The 19,415-nt window shown below is 43.7% G+C and overlaps 1 protein-coding gene across 2 annotated transcripts in view; it reads left to right on the forward strand.

Annotated features, from left to right (window-relative positions):
• LOC127491746 (uncharacterized) overlaps positions 1-19,415 on the forward strand; it is an 86,408-nt gene that overhangs the window by 26,613 nt on the left and 40,380 nt on the right. The window lies entirely within an intron of this gene.

The following is a 19,415-nucleotide window of genomic DNA, read 5'->3' on the forward strand; positions in this document are numbered from 1 at the left end:
CTTTGTAGTAATTCCTGATGATTCTTTTTATTTCTGTAGTATTTGTTATATTTCCTTTTTCATCTCTGATTTTGATTTAGGTCTTCTCCCTTTTTTTGATAGTTTGGCTAATGGTGTACCAATTTTGTTAAGTGAAGAGCTTTTTTTTTTGGAAAAAATATTCTTTTTTAAAAAATATTTACTTGAAAGAGTTACAGAGAGAGGTAGAGACACAGAGAGATCTTCCATCCACTGGTTCACTCCCCAGATGACCGCAACAGGCAGAACTGTGCAGATCCAAAGTCAGGAGCCAGGAGCTTCTTCCAGGTCTCACACGTGGGTGCAGGGGCCCAAGGACTTGGGCCATCTTCCACTGCTTTCCCAGGCCATAGCAGAGAGCTGGATCAGAAGAGGAGCAGCCAGGACTCGAACTGGTGCCCATATGGGATGCAGGCACTTCAAGCCAGGGTGTTAACCCACTGCGCCACAGTGCCAGCCCCCATTTCACTAATCGTTATTTTTTGTTTCAATTTTACTATCCAATTTTAATTATTTCTTTCCTCCTACTAATTTTAGGTTTTATTTGTTATTTTTCTAGGTCCTTGAGATGCATTGATAGCTCATTTATTTGGTGCCTTTCCATTTTCTTGATGTAGGCATCAGTTGCTATAAACTTCCCTCTTAATGATGCTTTTGCTCTATCCCATAAGTTTTGATGTTATATATTCATCTTCATTCATTTTAAGAATTTTTTTGATTTCTTTTGTGATTTCTTCTATGATCCAGTGAAAGAATTCAGGAGCATGTTATTCAGTTTTCATGTTTTTACATATGTTCTTGATACTCTTGAGTTGTTGATTTCCAGCTTCATTTTGTTGTGGTCAGAGTAGATGTAGTATAATTTCGATTTTTTTTTAAAATTTGCTGAGACTTGCTTTATAGCCTAGCATATAGTCTATATTAGAGAAGGTTCCATGCACTGAGAAGACATGGTACTCTGGTGTTTCTCTTGTACACATTTTAGAATCTTTTCTTTATGTCTTACCGTGGTGAGGTTGATTACAATGTGTCATGATGAAGATCTTTTCTGATCATGTCTATTAAGAGTTCTGTGCTTCCTGTACTTGGATGTCCCTTTCTTTCTCCAAATTAGGGAAGTTTTCTGGAATTATTTCACGAAAAAGGCCTTCTAATCTTTTGTCTCTTTCCATGCCTTCAGGAACTCCTAGAACCTGTATGTTGGGTTATTTGATAGTATCCTGGGCTGGCGCCGTGGCTCACTAGGCTAATCCTCTGCCTGCAGTGCTGGGCACACCGGGTTCTAGTCCCAGTTGGGGCGCTGGATTCTGTCCCGGTCACTCCTCTTCCTGTCCAGCTCTCTGCTGTGGCCCGGGAGTGCAGTGGAGGATGGCCCAAGTGCTTGGGCCCTGCACCCGCATGAGAGACCAGGAGAAGCACCTGGTTCCTGGCTGCGGATCAGTGCGGTGCGCTGGCTGCAGCGCACCAGCCGCAGCAGCCATTGGGTGGTGAACCAACAGAAAAGGAAGACCTTTCTCTGTCTTTCTCTCTCACTGTCCACTCTGCCTGTCCAAAAAAAAAATTAGTATCCTGTAAATTCCCAACAGTGTTTTTCAGTTTTCTAATTTCTTCTTCTTTTTTTTTTTTTTAAAGAAGGAAAGCAGCTTTATTAGGAAGGCTAAATTGATTGTCTTAAGGATTTGAAAATTTCTTTTTTTTTTTTTTGACAGGCAGAGTTAGTGAGAGAGAGAGAGAGACAGAGAGAAAGGTCTTCCTTCCGTTGGTTCACTCCCCAAATGGCTGCTATGGCCGGTGCGCTGCGCCAATCTAAAGCCTAGAACCAGGTGCTTTCTCCTGGTCTCCCATGCAGGTGCAGGGCCCAAGCACTTGGGCCATCCTCCACTGCCTTCCTTGGCCACAACAGAGAGCTGGACTGGAAGAGGAGCAACCGGGACAGAATCCAGCGCCCCAGTCAGGACTAGAACCTGGGGTGCTGGTGCCACAGGTGGAAGATTAGCCAAGTGAGCTGCGGCACTGGCTGAAAATTTCATTTCTGACATCCTCCATTTATATGCACCTTTTTTTCTTCAGACCAGTAGCTTCAGTCTGGAATCACACCCTGGGCTCCAAGGTGCTGGATCTTTGAACCAACAAGCAGGCCACTGGTGATAGCACCTGAATACAAGACAATTGTGTGGGTGAAAGGTTCCTCATACACTGGGATCTCCCAGTCCTGTCTTACCCAGTTTCTCAGGTGTTCATGTGTTTTCTCTAATTTCTTCTTCTTGTGTTTGGTCTGACTGTATAATTTCCTGTGCTTTGTCTTCTATGTTGGATATTCTTCTGCTTCACCAATTCTGTTAAGGCTCTCGACTGCATTTTTTTTTTTAATTTGTTCTATTGAATTCTTCATTTTGATTTCTCTTTAAGCTCTCAATTTCATGGGAGAAATTCTTTCATGTCCTGTACGGATTTTAGTAGTTCATGCATTTGCTTCTGATTACTTCTATGTAATCTTATGATCATTTTTTTTTCAATCCATTTATTGCATTTCTTTCATCTCATCATCTTCACAAACTAGTATTGAAGTTGTGTCATGGTGTCTTTGGGGGAACCATGTTGGCTTCCTTATTTCTTGGATTGGTGCATTTGTGGAGATACTAGTTGGTTGCCTTTTTTTTTTTTTTTTTTTTTTTTTTTTTTTTTTTCTCTGTGGTGGCTTTTATCTTTGTACTATGACTGTAGATAAGTGGAATGTCTGCTTTCAGTGACTCTGTAGAGGCTTGTAGTAGGTGTGGCCAGAGAGCTCTGTTCAGTTCTCCAGAGTTAAGGGTATGCCTAAAGTAACACACCCAGGTTTGGCATGGTAAATCTTCTCTCTTTTTTTTTTTTTTAATCAGAAGGGAAATTTATTCTGCTCAGCTGAGCTCCTCTCCTAACAGAAGACCAATGTCTGAGCGTTAGCCCCAGTGGGTGTACTATTCATCTGCTCTGTCCCAAGGACCACACAGAGGATCTGTGCAGCCCTCAGTGTAAGTTCAGGTTCCCCAGCAGTGTCTCACCAGGTAAGCAGGGAGCCCTGAGAGTGTGGAGTCTCCCACTGTGACTGCGCCAAGTCTCAGCCACACTGTGAGTCTTCCTACACACCTTAATTTTTTTCAGTCCTGGTACAGAAGCCTCACGCAGTCACAAGCTCCTAGCCCCTTGTTAGTTCTCCCCACTAGAGTCAGGAGTCTCCACTTGGCTGGTTGCTGGGCACCGACATGAGCTGGTGCAACTGGGATACATGTCCAAAAGGGTACCTACTCTATTGGCTTGTTACAGGACGCTGTTGTGAAGTGATCAGGGAGAGAGAAATGTGTCAGTCCAGTTCTTATTTTTTTATTTTATTTTTTCTCTAGTTTGGCCCTCATGGGGCTCCAAGCCAAGTTCCCCCTAGGCTCTTCTTGCAGCTTTGTTGCTAGTGGTTTGGGCTGCTGCAGTCTGGTCTTGCCTCACTCTCCAATGCTGGTGCGTAGGTTCTCAGCTGCTGGAGTCCGGAGTTGTAGGTATCCAGGCCCTCTACGTAGGTCCACCATGTCCCTCTAATTTTGGTGGACTTTCCTCTGCCATTTTCTCCCTAACTCTACCCTTAGACTACACTCTCTCCACTTTTTTAAAACTATCTTCTCCTTGGCTAGAGCAGTAAGCTCCCTTTCTACTCTGCCATCTTGGAACCAACCAAGATCTATCTATTTTCAGTTAACTTTATATACCTATGATGAACTCCTACATTAAGTAAGGAGTTTAACAAATAGTATGGGAAAAAAAAAAAACTGTTCAACAGTCCAGACAAGGACTGTTCAAAGTTATTGCTTCTCAAAGTGTCAATTTCACCTCTATAGATTACCTTTTAGGTGCTCAATTAGTTATCACAGATCAGGGAGAATATATGGTATTTGTCTTTTTGGGACTGATTTATTTCAGTAAGTATGATGTTTTCCAGTTTGATCCATTTTGTTGTAAATGACTGGATTTCAGGTTTTTTATTGCTGTGTAATATTCCATGATGTACATATCCCATAATTTCTTTATCCAGTCTTCAGTTGATAGGCCAGTCTATATCTTTTAACTGAAGAGTTGAAGTAATTTACATTCAAGGTGACTATCGGTAAGCAATGACTTGGCCCGCCATTTTTACATAAATATTCAAATTTTTACTTTGGATTTCCCTTGTGCTTTTACAGGGAAATTTTCTGCCTTCACCTTCTTTCATAGTGATTACCATGTTTCTCTGTTTCTGTGTGCAGCACATACTTCTGGTCTTTTGTAATGCTGCACAAGTGGAGATAAATTCTTTCAATTTCTGTTTGTTATAGAAGGTCTTTATTTCACCTTCATTCATAAATAAGATCTTTGCAGGGTACAGAATTCTAGGTTGACAGGTTTTTTCTCTTAAAACTTGGACTGTGTCTCTGTGTTCTCTCCTAGCCTGTAGAGTTCCTGATGAGAAGTCATCTGCGAGTCTAATTGAAGATCCTCTGAAAGTAATCTGGCCTTTCTCTTGTGCACATTTTAGAATCTTTTCTTTATGGTTTACTGGTGAAGATTTGACTACAATGTATCATGGTTGTGGGGAGCAACTCGGACTAGACTAAGTTACTGGAATTAAGACTTATTCTATGCATCTGCTCTCCCATAATATGGCACTGGGAGAGGAGGCAACAGCTTCTACCCAGCTGCCTCTCACCAACTTGACAAGCTGCAGGAGCTGCTCCTGATTGGAGGAGAGCAGTGTACTCGGCGTGTGGGCAGCCGAGTTGGGATTTGTGGAAGAGGACTATAAAGGAGGAGAGAGACAACATGCACCAGGAACATCTATCTGAAGGAACACCTGTGCAGCCCCCGAGAGAGCCGGCGGGCGGTGTGCCGCTCCCCCGCGGTAGTGGGGAAAGTGGCTAGGGGGAACCGCCCCTCCACGGAGGTGGAAGGGTCGGTAGCCAACCCGGGAAGAACCAGCAGCAAACCCGGGGAGGGCCAAGCAGACGAAAGAACAGCGCAGGGTCCTGTGTCGTTCCTCCACGAAGAGGGGGAGCGACACATGGTGAGGATCTTTTTTTTGGGGGGGGCTGACATTGTGGCACAGTGGGTAAAGATTTAAACAGTTTGTACCCACACAGACACACAAAGTATAAAGTACTGTTTGAAGACTAGTTTTACTGTTAATTCTCACAGTATAACTCATTAAGGACAGAAAAAGACAGAGGTCCCACATGGGGAGCAAGTGCACAGTGACTCCTGTTGATTTAAGAATTGACACTCTTATTTATGACGTCAGTGATCACCCGAGGCTCTTGTCATGAGCTGCCAAGGTTGTAGAAGCCTTTTGAGCCCACACACTCCATCAATATTTAGACAAGGCCATAAGCAAAGTGGAAGTTCTTTCCTCCCTTTGGAGAAAAGTACATCCTTCTTTGATGCTCCCTGCTGAAAAACTTTTTTGGTCATGTCTTTAAGGAGTTCTATGTGCTTCCTGTACTTGATGTCTTTTTCTCCAAATTAGGGAAGTTTTCTGTAATTATTTCACTAAATAGGCCTTCTAATCCATTCTCTTTCTACAAACTCAGGAGCTCTTAAAACCAGTAAGTTGGGTTATCTGATAATGTCCCTTAAATCTCCAACACTATTTTTAATTTTTCTAATTTCATTTTTTTTTTTTGGTCTGACTGAGATATTGCCAAAGACTTGTCTTCTAGCTCAAATATTCTTTCTTCTGCCTCACCAAATCTGTTAAGTCTTTTCACAGTATTTTTATTTGACATATGAAATTATTAATTTCTAATATTTCATTTTGTTTTCAAAATCTCAATTCATGGGAAAAATTTTTATTCATTCCATGTATGGATTTCTTTTATTCATGAATTGCTTCTCAATGCCTCTGACTAACACTATGATTAATCTTTTGAGTTCCATTTCAGGCATTTCATCAATCTCTTCATCTTCACATTCTAATTTTGAAGTGTCGCGTTCCTTTGGGAAGTTCATGTTATCTTCTTTATTCCTTTTTCTCAAATTTCTGCATTTATTTTTAGCATTTGTGAGGATACTTGTTGACTTTTTTCTGATTGCTTTTCTTTGAACCTTTCCTCTGTAGCTTAGTGGTGTGTCTGCTTTCAGTGAATACCCAGGGGCTTGTGCAGGGTGTGTCCTGGGGGTTCTTGTCTTTGCTCCAGGATGAACGAGTATCTAGGGTGATGTCCAAGTTGGGCATCTAGATCTCCTCTTGTTAACAGAAAGAGGGGTATGATCACCTCTGTTGCCATACTCACACTCTCACCTCTTCTCTTCCAAGAAGATCAATGCCCAGGTATTGGCCCTCATTGGGTCCAATACTCATCCATGCGTCCACATGAATTGTACAAAGGATTTGTGCAGTCCTCAGTGTGAGCATGGATCCCGCTGCAGTGACCCATCCCAGGTAATCGGGGAGCTCAGAGTGTGTGGATCTGCACTCGGTGATGGCCCAGAGACCCAGCTACACCCTGTGCCCTCTCATTGCAGTCACAGAGGTCCCTCAGTCTCAGCACACAAGGCTCCCACACTCTGTCCTGCCAGCCTGTCCCATCCATGGAGAGGCTGAGACAATCCCAAATCCAGCTGCTTGTTGGTGCTCCACACAAGCGGTTTGAGCCCCAGAGCCTATGATACGTTAAGAGACTAGGGGCATCTCGCAGTTCTATGTGAGTGCCCAGCCTGCTGTCAGTCCTCCCAGAGAGACTCAGTAGGGAACATGGATTTTTCCCTCTGGTAAAATCCCTGGATCACATGGGCATACAAGAGGTGCTGGCCGCAGCACTACTCATTTCACAATTGCACCTTCTACCTGCTGGTTCTGGGCGTGTACTAGAGTCTCTGCAGCCGGTACTGATGTTGGAATGGCTCCTTCTCCCCACCTGTTGCTGGGTGTGTGCACCAAAGCTGCTGCAGCTGCTACTGCTGAGAAGGTGGCGTCTGTCCCAGCCAGATGCTGGGCAAGCACACCAGAGCTGCCACAGCTGCTACCTACTTCTGTTCAAAATGCCCCGCCCTCTCTCAGCTGGTTGCAGGGCATTCTTGGGGGGTTCAGAGAGAGAAACGTGCTCCTTTTTTCTCCGGGTGTGGGGGTACCCTGTTACCCGTCAGCCTCCAGGCTGGATTCAAAGACTTCTCTCAAAATGAAGTCTACTAGGCTCTCCCTCCAGCTCTATTGGCAGTGGCACAGGCGCCTGCAGTCTGATCTTGCCTCATTCTCCTAAGCCAGCGCTTTCCCCAGCTCTCGGCTGCTGGGGTCATGTGTTGTGTCCATGCTCATTGCTGCACATCCACACCTTCTACACAGATCCATGGCATCTTTCCTCCTTCCGCAGAATCTCCACTGCTGTTTGCCCTCCAACGCTCCCCTGAGAATGCACTTTCTCCTCTCCTTTTTTTTTTTTTTTTCCCTGTTTTTCCCATTCTGGAGTATTCTGCCCTTTTCCTATTCTGCCATCTTGGAATCTCCTTTCTTGGCTGCTCTACTTGCAGTCCAGCTCCCTGCGAATGGCCTGAGAAAGCAGAGGATGGCCCAAGTGCTTGGGCCCCCACACCCACATGAGAGACCCAGATGGAGTTCTTCACTCTTGGCTTTGGCCTGCGCAAGCTCGGGCTGCTGTGGCCTTTTGAGGAGTGAACCAGCAGATGGAAGATATCTCTCTCTAACTCTGCCTTTCAAACAAATTTAAAAGAAAAATGCTTGTGGGGACTTCGGAGAAGATGGAGGAGACAGATTTTTCCTGATTTCTCCCAATGTGAACCGCTGGAACTCCTGGGTGCTTCAGAAGACAAGCATCAGGCTCTGGAAGGTTGAGAGAAGAAAGCCCACAGGCCTGCGACCTTGGGACTTGAGAAACAACACGGGGCAACTTCCTCTGCATTCCTTTTTGCCCCATGAATCCCAGACCTGGAGTGGAAGGAGCTGGCAACCCATCGTGTCCATGGTTCCAGACCAAAAATGCCCCAACCAAAGTCTGCTCTCTTGAGCCACAGGCCCAGGAAAGATGCAACCAAATAAGGCAGGTGACTTTTAGACGATAACCATTCCACTCCAGCTAGACTCCGTGGGAAACGCGGTGGCCCCATCCCTGTGCCCATCAGCAAAGTCGTGTGGCCCGGCTTCCACTCATGTGTGGCTGTGATGAGACATCTGCTCACCTCTGCAGGGTTGGGGTCAGAAAGGATGGGTAGGACGCTGTGCCTCTCACTCCTGCTGGTCCAGTAACAAGGGTCCTGCGTGGTGTCAGTGGAGACCACGTGGGGAGCTTGGCCTTGGACCTCCTCCCATCACTGATGAGGTGCCTGCCCCACTCCTGGAAGAGTGCTCTCAGAAGGGGCCTGGTGGAGAATCAGGATGTGAACCACTGTCCGGGAGTCATGAGGTCACTCCCACCAAAGTGTCTATAAAGACCCCTGGGGAGCTAGAATTCCCACCCTCACCCCAGGGTAACAAGGAGCCCCCCTTCCTCTGAGGTGTCAGGCCAAAGGGGACACCTGGATATCTACCTCCACTTGTAGTAAAGAGGCAGATTATCACCCCACCCCCTGATCAGAGTACTGTCTGAAAAAAGGCTGTTTAAACAAAAGGTTTATAAAACCCAGTCTCTGAACATAACACAAAGTGTCTAAGTTCAAATTGAAACCTCTCATCATACCAAAAGCTAGAAAGATCTCTGGCCTGGTTGGCTTAGGCCACCATCACAAAATACCATAAACTCAGTGGCTTCTACAATGGGAATTTATTTCTCTGTATGGTGGAATCTGGAAAATGCAGGATCGAGGTGGCAGCAGAGTTGGTGCCTAGTGAGGATCTTCGGTATGCAGGCAGCCACCTGCTTGCTATGTTCTCATGTGGCCTTCCCTTTGTACAAGAGGGTGGAGAGAGAGAGGAAGCAAGCTCTCTGTCTCTGATATTGCGCTCTTTTTGTAAAAAAAAAAAATCTTGAAAGTCAGAGTTAGAAGGAAAGACAGATCTTCCACCTGCTGCTTCACTCCCCAGATGGCCCCAGTGGTCAGTGCTGGAGCAGGTTGAGGCAGGAGCCAGGAGCTTCATCTGGGTCTCCCACGTGGGTGGCAGGGTCCCAAACACTTGAGCCATCTTCTACTATTTCTAGGTCATTAGCAGGGAGCTGGATTGGAAGTGGAGCAGCTGGGACACAAAGACTGGCACCCATATGGGATGCTGGCATCACAGGGGGCAGCTCTACCTGCTATGCCACAGTACTAGCCCTGAAGTCTCTTAAGGCCATGAGTCCGTTCATGAAGCCCCTTCTCATGACCTCACAAAGATCTGATCATCTCCCAAAGTCCCCATCTCCAAATATCATCACATTGGGGATTAGGAATTTATTTTTATTTATTTTTTTAAATTTTTATTTGACAGGTAGAGTTATAGACAGTGAGACAGAGAAAGGTCTTCCTTCTGTTGGTTCACTCCCCAAATGGCCGCTATGGCCAGTGCTGTGCCAATCCGAAGCCAGGAGCCAGGTGCTTCCTCCTGGTATATCTGTGTATATAACATATATAGAATCATGTCATATGATAAAATCTTCAAGCATCCTATGAACAATTATGAGTATGCTAGAAACAAGTGGAAAAATAGCCAAAAAAAAAAAAAAAACCCTAGAAAATATAAAGTAGAACTGTTGTAGGCAGTAAGGCACCTGGCTGCACTGAAAGTCCCAGCCCTCTCCTGCCTGGTCTCTCCCATGGCCATCAGTGAACTCATGTGCATACAGAAAGACACTGTCACAGCAGGGATGCAAGGCTCTAGGCGGTGTGTGCCGCAAAGGAGGGAAAAGACCAAATATGTGTCTCACAATATCACAATGAGTTAATAAACACATCTTGGGAAATTTAAAAGAGTATAAATCCTACAGAGTAGTTCTCTGATCTTGATGAACACAAGTGAAAATGAGTAACAGAAAATTCAGAGGAAAATTTCCAAATACTTGGAAAACCACACACCTCTATGTAGCCAATGTTAAAGAGAAATCAAGAAATATCTGTTACTAAGAATGAAATTACAACATAGGAAAACTTGTGGGACACTGGCAGCACAATGTTGAAAGGGAAATTCACAGTGTCATTGGCATCAGCATCTCAATTTTCGTTCTAAGTTCTTGCGTAAATACAGTACACAAGTGAGAGTGGGGTTTATTTGAAAGGACAGTGAACACACGCTCATGCAAGATGGCGGACCGCCCTCCACAGAGAGATGCCCGTCACGAGAGGCCAGACAGCTGCCTGTGAGGGGAGGGGGCGGGAATAAGCCAGAGAAGGACCCATCACACGGTGCAGAAATCAAAAAGCACAAGGGACGGGCTGTCTTTATGAGGTGGGGGAGGTGCCCTGCTTGAATCTACAAATGGGGTAGAGTCTAGTGTGCTTGAGGCGTTCTGGGAATTTTATGGTGCTAGCAAAACTGGATATACAAATGTAGGCAAATGAAGTTAGATTCCTACTTCTCTCCATCTACAAAGATCAAGTCCAGGGGCAGGGTGTTGTGGCTCAGCAGGGGAAACGGCCACCAGGGACTCGGGCATCCCATATCCGAGTGCTGCTCAGAGTGCAGGCCCCTCTGCTTCTGATCCAGCTTCGTGCAAACGAACTTGAAGGACAGCAGCTGATGGCTCACATATGTGGGTTCCTCCCACCCATGTAGGGGCCTGAATGGATTCATAGCTCCTGGCTTTGTCCTGTCACAGTCTTGGTCATTGTTGCAGACATTTGGGAAGTGAACCAGTAGAGAAGATCTCTCCCACACCCCACCCCAACTGTCTCTCTTTTCTTCCCTCCTGCCATCTCTCTGTCTTTCAGATACATAGATCAATTTTAAAAATCAACTGAAGTTGGATCAAAGGCCTAACTGTAAGACCTGAATCTATGAAATCCTAGAAGAAAACATGGGGGAAACACTTCAAGACGTTGGTGTAGGCAGTGATTTTTTTGGAGAAGACCCCAAAGGCACAAACAATAATACTAGACAAATGTGATTGTTTCAGACTCCGGAGCTTCTACACAGTGAAGGAAATGAGCAGCAGATTGAACAGGCACCCAAACACATGGGGAAAGGTATTTTCAAGCTACTCTGCTGATAAGATTAATATCTAGACTGGATCAGGGAATTCTTCAAACTGAACAACGAACAGTCGCTGCCATTTGGGAGTGAACAAGCAGATGGAAGATATTCATTCTTTCTCTGTCACTCTGCCTTTCAAATACATAAATCTTTTAAAAGATGCAGAAAAACAGGGTTAGGGAGATACTTTCTAATTTAACAAAGAGCATCTACAGAAAGCCTGTAGGTAAAATTTCACTTAAAAGACTGAACTGGGGGGCCGGCACTGTGGTGTGGTGGGTAAAGCCACTGCTTGTAGTGCTGGCATCCCGTGTGGTTGCCAGTTCGAGTCCTGGCTACTCTACTTATTTTTTTTTTTTTTGACAGAGTGGACAGTGAGAGAGAGAGACAGAGAGAAAGGTCTTCCTTTGCCATTGGTTCACCCTCCAATGGCCGCCGTGGCCAGCGCGCTGTGGCTGGCTCACCGCACTGATACGATGACAGGAGCCAGGTGCTTCTCCTGGTCTCCCATGGGGTGCAGGGCCCAACTACTTGGGCCATCCTCCACTGCACTCCCTGGCCACAGCAGAGAGCTGGCCTGGAGGAGGGGCAACCAGGACAGAATCCGGTGTCCCGACCGGGACTAGAACCCGGGGTGCCGGCGCTGCAAGGCAGAGGATTAACCTAGTGAGCCGCGGCGCCGGCCCTGCTCTACTTCTGATACAGCTCTGCTGATGGCCTGGGAAAACAGGAGAAGATGGCCCAAGTCCTTAGGCCTCTGCACTCATGTGGGAGACCTGGAAGGAGCTCTTGGCTTCGGATTGGCACAGCTCTGGCCATTGTGGCCATGTGGGGAGTGAACCAACAGATGGAAGACTTCTCTCTGCCTCTGCCTCTCTGTAACTCTCTGCCTTTCAAATAAATGAATCTTTTTTTTTTAAAAAAAAAAAAAAGACTGAATTGGGCTGCTGCTGTGGCACAGCATGTTAAGCCACTGTCTGTAGTGTTGGCATTCCATGTGGGCCTCAGTTTGAGTCCTGGCTGCTTTGCTTCCACTCCTGCTAATGCACTTGGGAAAGCAGTAGAGGATGGCCCAAATGCTTGGGCCCCTGAACCACCACAGGAGACCTGGATGAAACTCCTGGCTTTGGTTCAGCCCAGTTCTGGTCACTGTGGCCATTTGGGAGGTTAACCAGCAGATGGAAGATCCCTCCCCCTTTACTGTTAATTCTGACTTCCAAATAAAATAAATCTTAAAAAGAAAGTTAAAGACTGAATCTTAGCCTCTGTGCTTGGGAATGAGGCAAGGCCATCTGCACTCACTGTTACATCAGTTTGGTGTTGGAGGTGGCAGCCTGTGCAATAGGAAAGAAAGTAAAAGAAAAGCCATACAGACCAGGAGGAAGAAATAAAACTTCCCAATTGCATGTGACATGACTGTCTTAGGTAGAAAATGTTGACATATCTACCAAAAAATTTTGTAAAAAATCATTTTTAGAATGAATAAGTGTGTTCAGCAAGACTGTAGGAAATAAAAATCAATTAAGGGGCCAGTGCCGTGGCGCACTAGGTTAATCCTCTGCCTGCGGTGCCGGCATCCCATATGGGCACTGGTTCTAGTCCCAGTTGCTCCTCTTCCAGTCCAGCTCTCTGCTGCAGCCTGGGAAAGCAGTGGAGGTTGGCCCAAGTGCTTGGGCCGCATGGGAGACCCAGAAGAGGCTCCTGGCTCCTGGCTTCAGATCAGTGTTAGCTCCGGCCTTTGTGGCCATTTCGGGGAGTGAAACATCAGATGGAGGATCTTTGTCTCTGTCTCTCACTGTCTGTAACTCTACCTTGAAATAAAAATCAGTTGTATTTATATATACTAACAAGGAACACAGGAACACTGAAGTCAAAATACAACAGTACCAGGAAAAAAAAGGTGTAGATGTAACTCTAATAAAACATATAGGACTCGAATGTTGAAACTATAGAATGCTACTGCAAGCAATGAAATCAAATATTAAAAAATGGACAAAAATATGGTGTTAATGGATATTAACAAGATATAATATACAAGAGATATCAATTCTTTCCGCAAGTTTATATAATTCATATCAAAATCCCAGTGAGATCTTTGCAGGTATAGAAAGGAAAATAAAGTAGATTAATTAAAACAATTCTGAAAAAGGATACATGAGAGGAATTGGGCTACCCAATTTCAAAATTTATCATACAGCTACAAGTGAATCGGCGTGATTTGGTGGTAGAGTGCACACACACATCAATAGAACCTGTGTCCAGAGTCTAGAAACAGAATCCCACTGTCATGCCCAGTAGTTTTCACAAAATGCAAAAAGGAATTCCATGGAGGAAAGAAAATCTTATCAATAAATGGTCAGGAGTGAGCATACATCCATAGGTGAAAAAAGTGAACCTCGACCTGAGTTTTATGTAATATGTGAAAATGAACTCCCAATGGATCATGGATTTATTTTAAAAATAAGCTTGCCTTTTAATTAAATTTCCCATGAACTTTTAAAAATGTTTTCTTAAGACTTATTTTATTTATTTGAAAAGAAGAGTTACAGAGAGAGAGGGAGAAACAGAGAGGTCTTACCTCCCCTGGTTCACTCCCCAGATTGGAATAGCCCAGCTCCAACCATTGCAGCAAAGTCAGGAGCTTCTTCCAGGTCTCCCATGTGGGTGTAGGGGCCCAAGCACTTGGGCCATCCTGCACTGCTTTCTCAGGCATGTCAGCAGGGAGGCTGGATCAGAAGTGGAGCAGCTGGGACTTGAACCAGTGCCCATATGGGATGCTGACGCTGTAGGCAGTGATTTAACCTGCTATGCCTCAGCGCTGGCCCCTACAAAGAGTTGTTTTTATTTATTTGAAAGGCAGAGTGACAGAGAGGGATGGAGAGAGAGAATCTTCCATGCACTGGTTCACTCCCACAATAGCAATAGCAGCTGGAGCTCAGCCAGGGCTGGGCCAGGCCAAGGCCAGGAGCCAGGAACTCTATCTGGGTCTCCTAGGAGGGTGGCAGGACTACTTAGGCCATCATCTGCTGCCTTCTGGATACATTAGAAGGAGGTTGTATAGGTGGTAGAGGTAAAACTTGATCCTGGGCATTTGGATATGGGATGCAAATGTGCCAAGCCTCAGGTTACACAATATCCACCCCCTGGATTATATTTATTTATTTTTGAAGATTTGTTTATTTGAGAGGCAGAGGCAGAGAGAGAGGAGTCTTCCATCTGTTGATTCACTCCCAAAATGTCTGCAACGGCCAGAGCTGAGCTGATCCAAAGCCAGGAGCCAGGAGCTTCTTCCGGGTCTCCCAGCTGGGTGCAGGGGCCCAAGGACTGGGGCCATCTTCCACTGCTTACCCAGGCCATAGCAGAGAGCTGGATCAGAAGAGGAGCAGCTGGGACACGAATAGGTGCCCATATGGGATGCCAGCACTGCAGGCAGTGGCCTTACCCGCTACACCACAGTGCTGTTGGCCCTGATTATGGATTTAAATGTAAATGTAAAGCTATAAAGCTTTTAGTTAGAAATAAGGAAGAATCTTCAGGACCTAAGGCTATGAAGAACTTTCTTTAAAGAACATGGTCATCTTTGCTGCCTTTTTTTTTTTTTTTTTTTAAGATTTATTTATTTATTTGAAAGAGTTACACAGAGGTAGAGAGAGAGGGGTCCTCCATCCAATGGTTCACTTCCCAGTTGGCTGCAATTGCTGAGCTGTGCCGATCTAAAGCCAGGAGCCAGGAACTTCTTCCAGGTCTCCCATGTGAGTGCAGGGCCCCAAGCACTTGGGCCATCCTCTGCTGCTTTCCAAGGTATATTAGCAGGGAGCTGGATGGGAAGTGGAACAGCTGGGACATGAACTGGTGCCCAAATGGAATGTTGGCCTCACAGGTGGTGGCTTAATCCACTACACCACAATGCTAGCCCCTGACATTTCCTTAAAAACAAAAAAAGATTTATTTATTTGAAACAGAGTGACACAGAGAGGTAGTTCATGGGGAGGAGGTGGGGGGAGGGAGAGAAAGAGAGAATGTGTAAGTGAGCAATATCAAGATCTTTTTTTTTTTTTTAGAAAACTTTTATTTAATAAATATAAATTTTGAAAGTACAACTTTTGGATTATAGCAGTTTTCCTCCAATAACTACCCTCCTTCCTGCAAACCATCCCATCTCCTACTCCTCCCATTCCATTCTTCATTAAGATTCATTTTTAATTATCTTTATATACAGAAGATCAACTTAGTATATACTAAGTAAAGATTTCAACAGATTGCACCCACACAGACAAAGTATAAACTATTGTTTGAAGACTAGTTTTACCATTAATTCACGTAGTACAACACATTAAGGACAGAGATCCTACATGGGGAGTAAGTGCACAGTGATTCCTGTTGTTGATTTAGCAATTGACACTCTTATTTATGATGTCAGTAATCACCCAAGGCTCTTGTCATGAGCTGCCAAGGCTATGGAAGCCTCTTGAGTTCACTAACTCCAATCTTATTTAGACAAGCCAATAATAAAAGTGGAAGTTCTCTCCTCCCTTCAGAGAAAGGCACCTTCTTCTTTGGTGGCCCGTTCTTTCCACTGGGATCTCACTCACAGAGATCTTTCATTTAGGTCATTTTTTTTGCCACAGTGTCTTGGCTTTCCATGCCTGAAATGATCTCATGAAATTTTTAGCCAGATCCAAATGCCTTAAGGGCTGATTCTTAAGCTAGAGTGCTGTTTAGGGCATCTGTCATTCTATGAGTCTGCTGTGTATCCTGCTTCCCATGTTGGATCGTTCTCTCCCTTTTTTTTACTCTATCAGTTAGTATTAGAGGACACTGGTCTATTTATGTGATCCCTTGACACTTAATCCTATCTTTATGATCAATTATGAACTTAAACTGATAACTTTAACTAGTAAGATGGCATTGGTACATGCCAACGTAATGGGATTTGGAGTCCCCTGGCATGTTTCTAGCTCTGCCATTAGGGGTAAGTCTGAGTGAGCGTATGACAAACTGTCATTTTCTCCCTCTCATTCCCACTCTTATTTTTAACAGGGATCAATTTTCAGTAAATTTAAATGCCTAAGAATAATTGCGTATTAATTAAAGTTCAACCAATAAGAAGAAAAAAATACTAAAAAGAATAAAATAGTAAGCTGTTCCTTGACAGGACAAGGGCTGATCTTATAATGTCGGTTTCACTTCTACAGGTTTCCTTTTAGGTGCTCAGTTAGTTGTCAAAAATCAGGGAGAACATATGATACTTGTCCCTTTGGGACTGGCTTATTTCACTCAGCATAATGTTTTCCAGATTCCTTCATTTTGTTGCAAATGACTGGATTTCATTTTTTTTTTATCCCTGTGTAGTACATGTCCCATAATTTCTTTATTCAGTCTTTTGTTGATGGGCATTTAGGTTGATTCCATGTCTTAGCTATTGTGAATTGAGCTGCAATAAACATTGAGGTGCAGATAGCTCTTTTATTTGCTAATTTAATTTCCCTTGGGTAAATTCCAAGGAGTGAGATGGCTGGGTTGTGTGGTAGGGCTATATTCAGGTTTCTGAGGAATCTCCAAACTGTCTTCCATAGTGGCTTTACCAGTTTGCATTCCCACCAACAGTGGGTTAGTGTCCCTTTTCACCCACATCCTCGCCAGCATCTGTTGTTAGTCGATTTCTGTATGTAAGCCATTCTAACTGGGGTGAGGTGAAACCTCATTGTGGTTTTGATTTGCGTTTCCCTGATTGCTAGTGATCTTGAACATTTTTTCATGTGTTTGTTGGCCATTTGGATTTCCTCTTTTGAAAAATGTCTATTGAGGTCCTTGGCCCATCTCTTAAGTGGGTTGTTTGTTTTGATGTTGTGGAGTTTCTTGATCTCTTTGTAGATCCTGGTTATTAATTCTTTATCAGTTGCATAATTTGCAAATACTTTTTCCCATTCTGTCAGTTGCCTCTTCACTTTCCTGACTGTTTCTTTTGCAGTACAAAAACTTCTCAATTTGATGTAATCCCAATTGTTAATTTTGGCTTTGACTGCCTGTGCCTCTGGGGTCTTTTCCAAGAAGTCTGTGCCTGTGCCTATATCTTGCAGGGTTTCTCTGATGTTCTCTAATAATTTGATGGTGTTGGGTCATATATTTAGATCTTTAATCCATGTTGAGTGGATTTTTGTGTAAGGTGAAAGGTAGGGGTCTTGCTTCATACTTCTGCATGTGGAAATCCAGTTTCCCAGCACCATTTGTTGAATAGACTGTCCTTGTTCCAGGAATTGGTTTTAGATCCTTGATCAAATATAAGTTAGTTGTAGATGTTTGGATTGATTTCTGGTGTTTCTATTCTGTTCCATTGGTCTATCCATCTGCTTCTGTACAGTACCATGCTATGTTGATTATAATTGCCCTGTAGTATGTCTTAAAACTGGTATTGTGATGCTTCTGGATTTTTTTTTGTTGTATAAGATTGCTTTAGCTATTCGAGATCTCCTGTGCCTCATTATGAATTTCAGCATCATTTTTTTCTAGATCTGAGAAGAATGTCTTCGGTATTTTGATTGTTTCACATTGAATCTGTAAATTGCTTTTGAAGAATGGACTTTTTAAATTTTTATTTGACAGTTAGTGTGAGAGAGAGAGAGAGAGAGAAAGGTCTTCTTTCCATTGGTTCACTCCCAGATGGCCGCTACAGCTGGAGCTACGCCGATCCAAAGCCAGGAGCCAGATGCCTCTTCCTGGTCTCCCATACAGGTGCAGGGGCCCAAGCACTTGGGCCATCCTCTACTGCCCTCCCGGGCCATGGCAGAGAGCTGGACTGGAAGAGGAGCAACTGGGACTAGAACCTGGTGCCCATATGGGATGCTGGCACCACAGGCAGAGGATTAACCAAGTGAGCCATGGCACTGGCCCCAAAGAATGGACATTTTAATGATATTGATTCTTCCAATCCATGAACTTGGAAGATTTTTCCATTTTTTGGTATCTTCTATTTCTTTAAAGTTTTGTAATTCTCATTGTAGAGATCTTCAACATCCTTGGTTAAGTTTGTTCAAGGTATTTGATTTTTTTGTAGCTATTGTGAATGGGATTGATTTTAGAAGTTCTTTCTCAGCCGTGGCGTTGTCTGTGTTTACAAAGGCTGTTGATTTTTGTACATTGATTTTATATCCTGCAACTTTGCCAAACTCTTCTATGAGTTCCAATAGTCTCTTAGTGGAGTTCTTTGGATCCCCTAAATAAAGAATCATCATCTGCAAAGAGGGATAGTTTGACTTCTTCCTTCCCAATTTGTATCCCTTTAATTTGTTTTTTTGCCTAATGGCTCTGGCTAAAGCTTCCAGTACTATTTTGAATAGCAATGGTGAGAGTGGGCATCCCTGTCTGGTACTGGATCTCAGTGGAAATGCTTCCAACTTTTTCACATTCAATATGATGTTGGCCGTGAGTTTTTCATAAATTGCCTTGATTATGTTGAGGAATGGTCCTTCTATACCCAATTTCTTAGAGTTTTCATCATGAAAGGGTATTGTATTTTGTCGAATGCTTTCTCTGAATCTATTGAGATAATCATATGGTTTTTCTTCTGCAGTTTGTTAATGTGGTGTATCACATCAATTGATTTGTGAATGTTGAACCATCCCTGCATACCATAAATCCTACTTGGTCTGGGAGGATGATCTTTCTGATGTGTTGTTGCATTCTATTGGCCAGAATTTTATTGAGGATTTTTACGTCTGTGTTCATCAGAGAAATTGGTCTGTAATTCTTTCTCTGCTGCATCTTTTTCAGGTTTAGGAATTAAAGTGATGCTGGCTTTGTAGAAATAATCTGGGAGAATTCCCTCTTTTTCGATTGTTCTGAGTTGGAGTTAGTTCTTCTTTAAATGTCTTGTAAAATTCAGCTGTGAATTCAACCAGTTCTGGGCTTTTCTTTATTGGGAGGGCCTTTATTACTGTTTCAAATTCTGTCTCAGTTATGGGTCTATTTAGGTTTTCTATGTCTTCATGATTCAATTTAGGTAGGTTATATGTGTCCAGGAATCTATCCATTTCTGACAGAGTTGTATGCCAACAAATTGGGAAATTTTTGTAGTAATTTCGGATGATTCTTTTTATTTCTGTGGTGTTGGTCATTACATTCCCTAATCTCTAATTATATTGATTTGGGTCTTCTCTCTCCTTTATAGTAATTTCTGATGATTCTTTTTATTTCTGTGGTATCTGTTGTTATATTCCCTTTTTCATCTCTAATTTTGTTGATTTGGGTCTTTTCTTTTTTTAGTTAGTTGGGCCAAAGGTGTGTCAAT

The sequence above is a fragment of the Oryctolagus cuniculus genome, chromosome 3 (genome assembly GCF_051225735.1).
Source record: "Oryctolagus cuniculus isolate XC-2025 breed Fujian yellow rabbit chromosome 3, ASM5122573v1, whole genome shotgun sequence".
NCBI classification, from domain to species: domain Eukaryota; kingdom Metazoa; phylum Chordata; class Mammalia; order Lagomorpha; family Leporidae; genus Oryctolagus; species Oryctolagus cuniculus.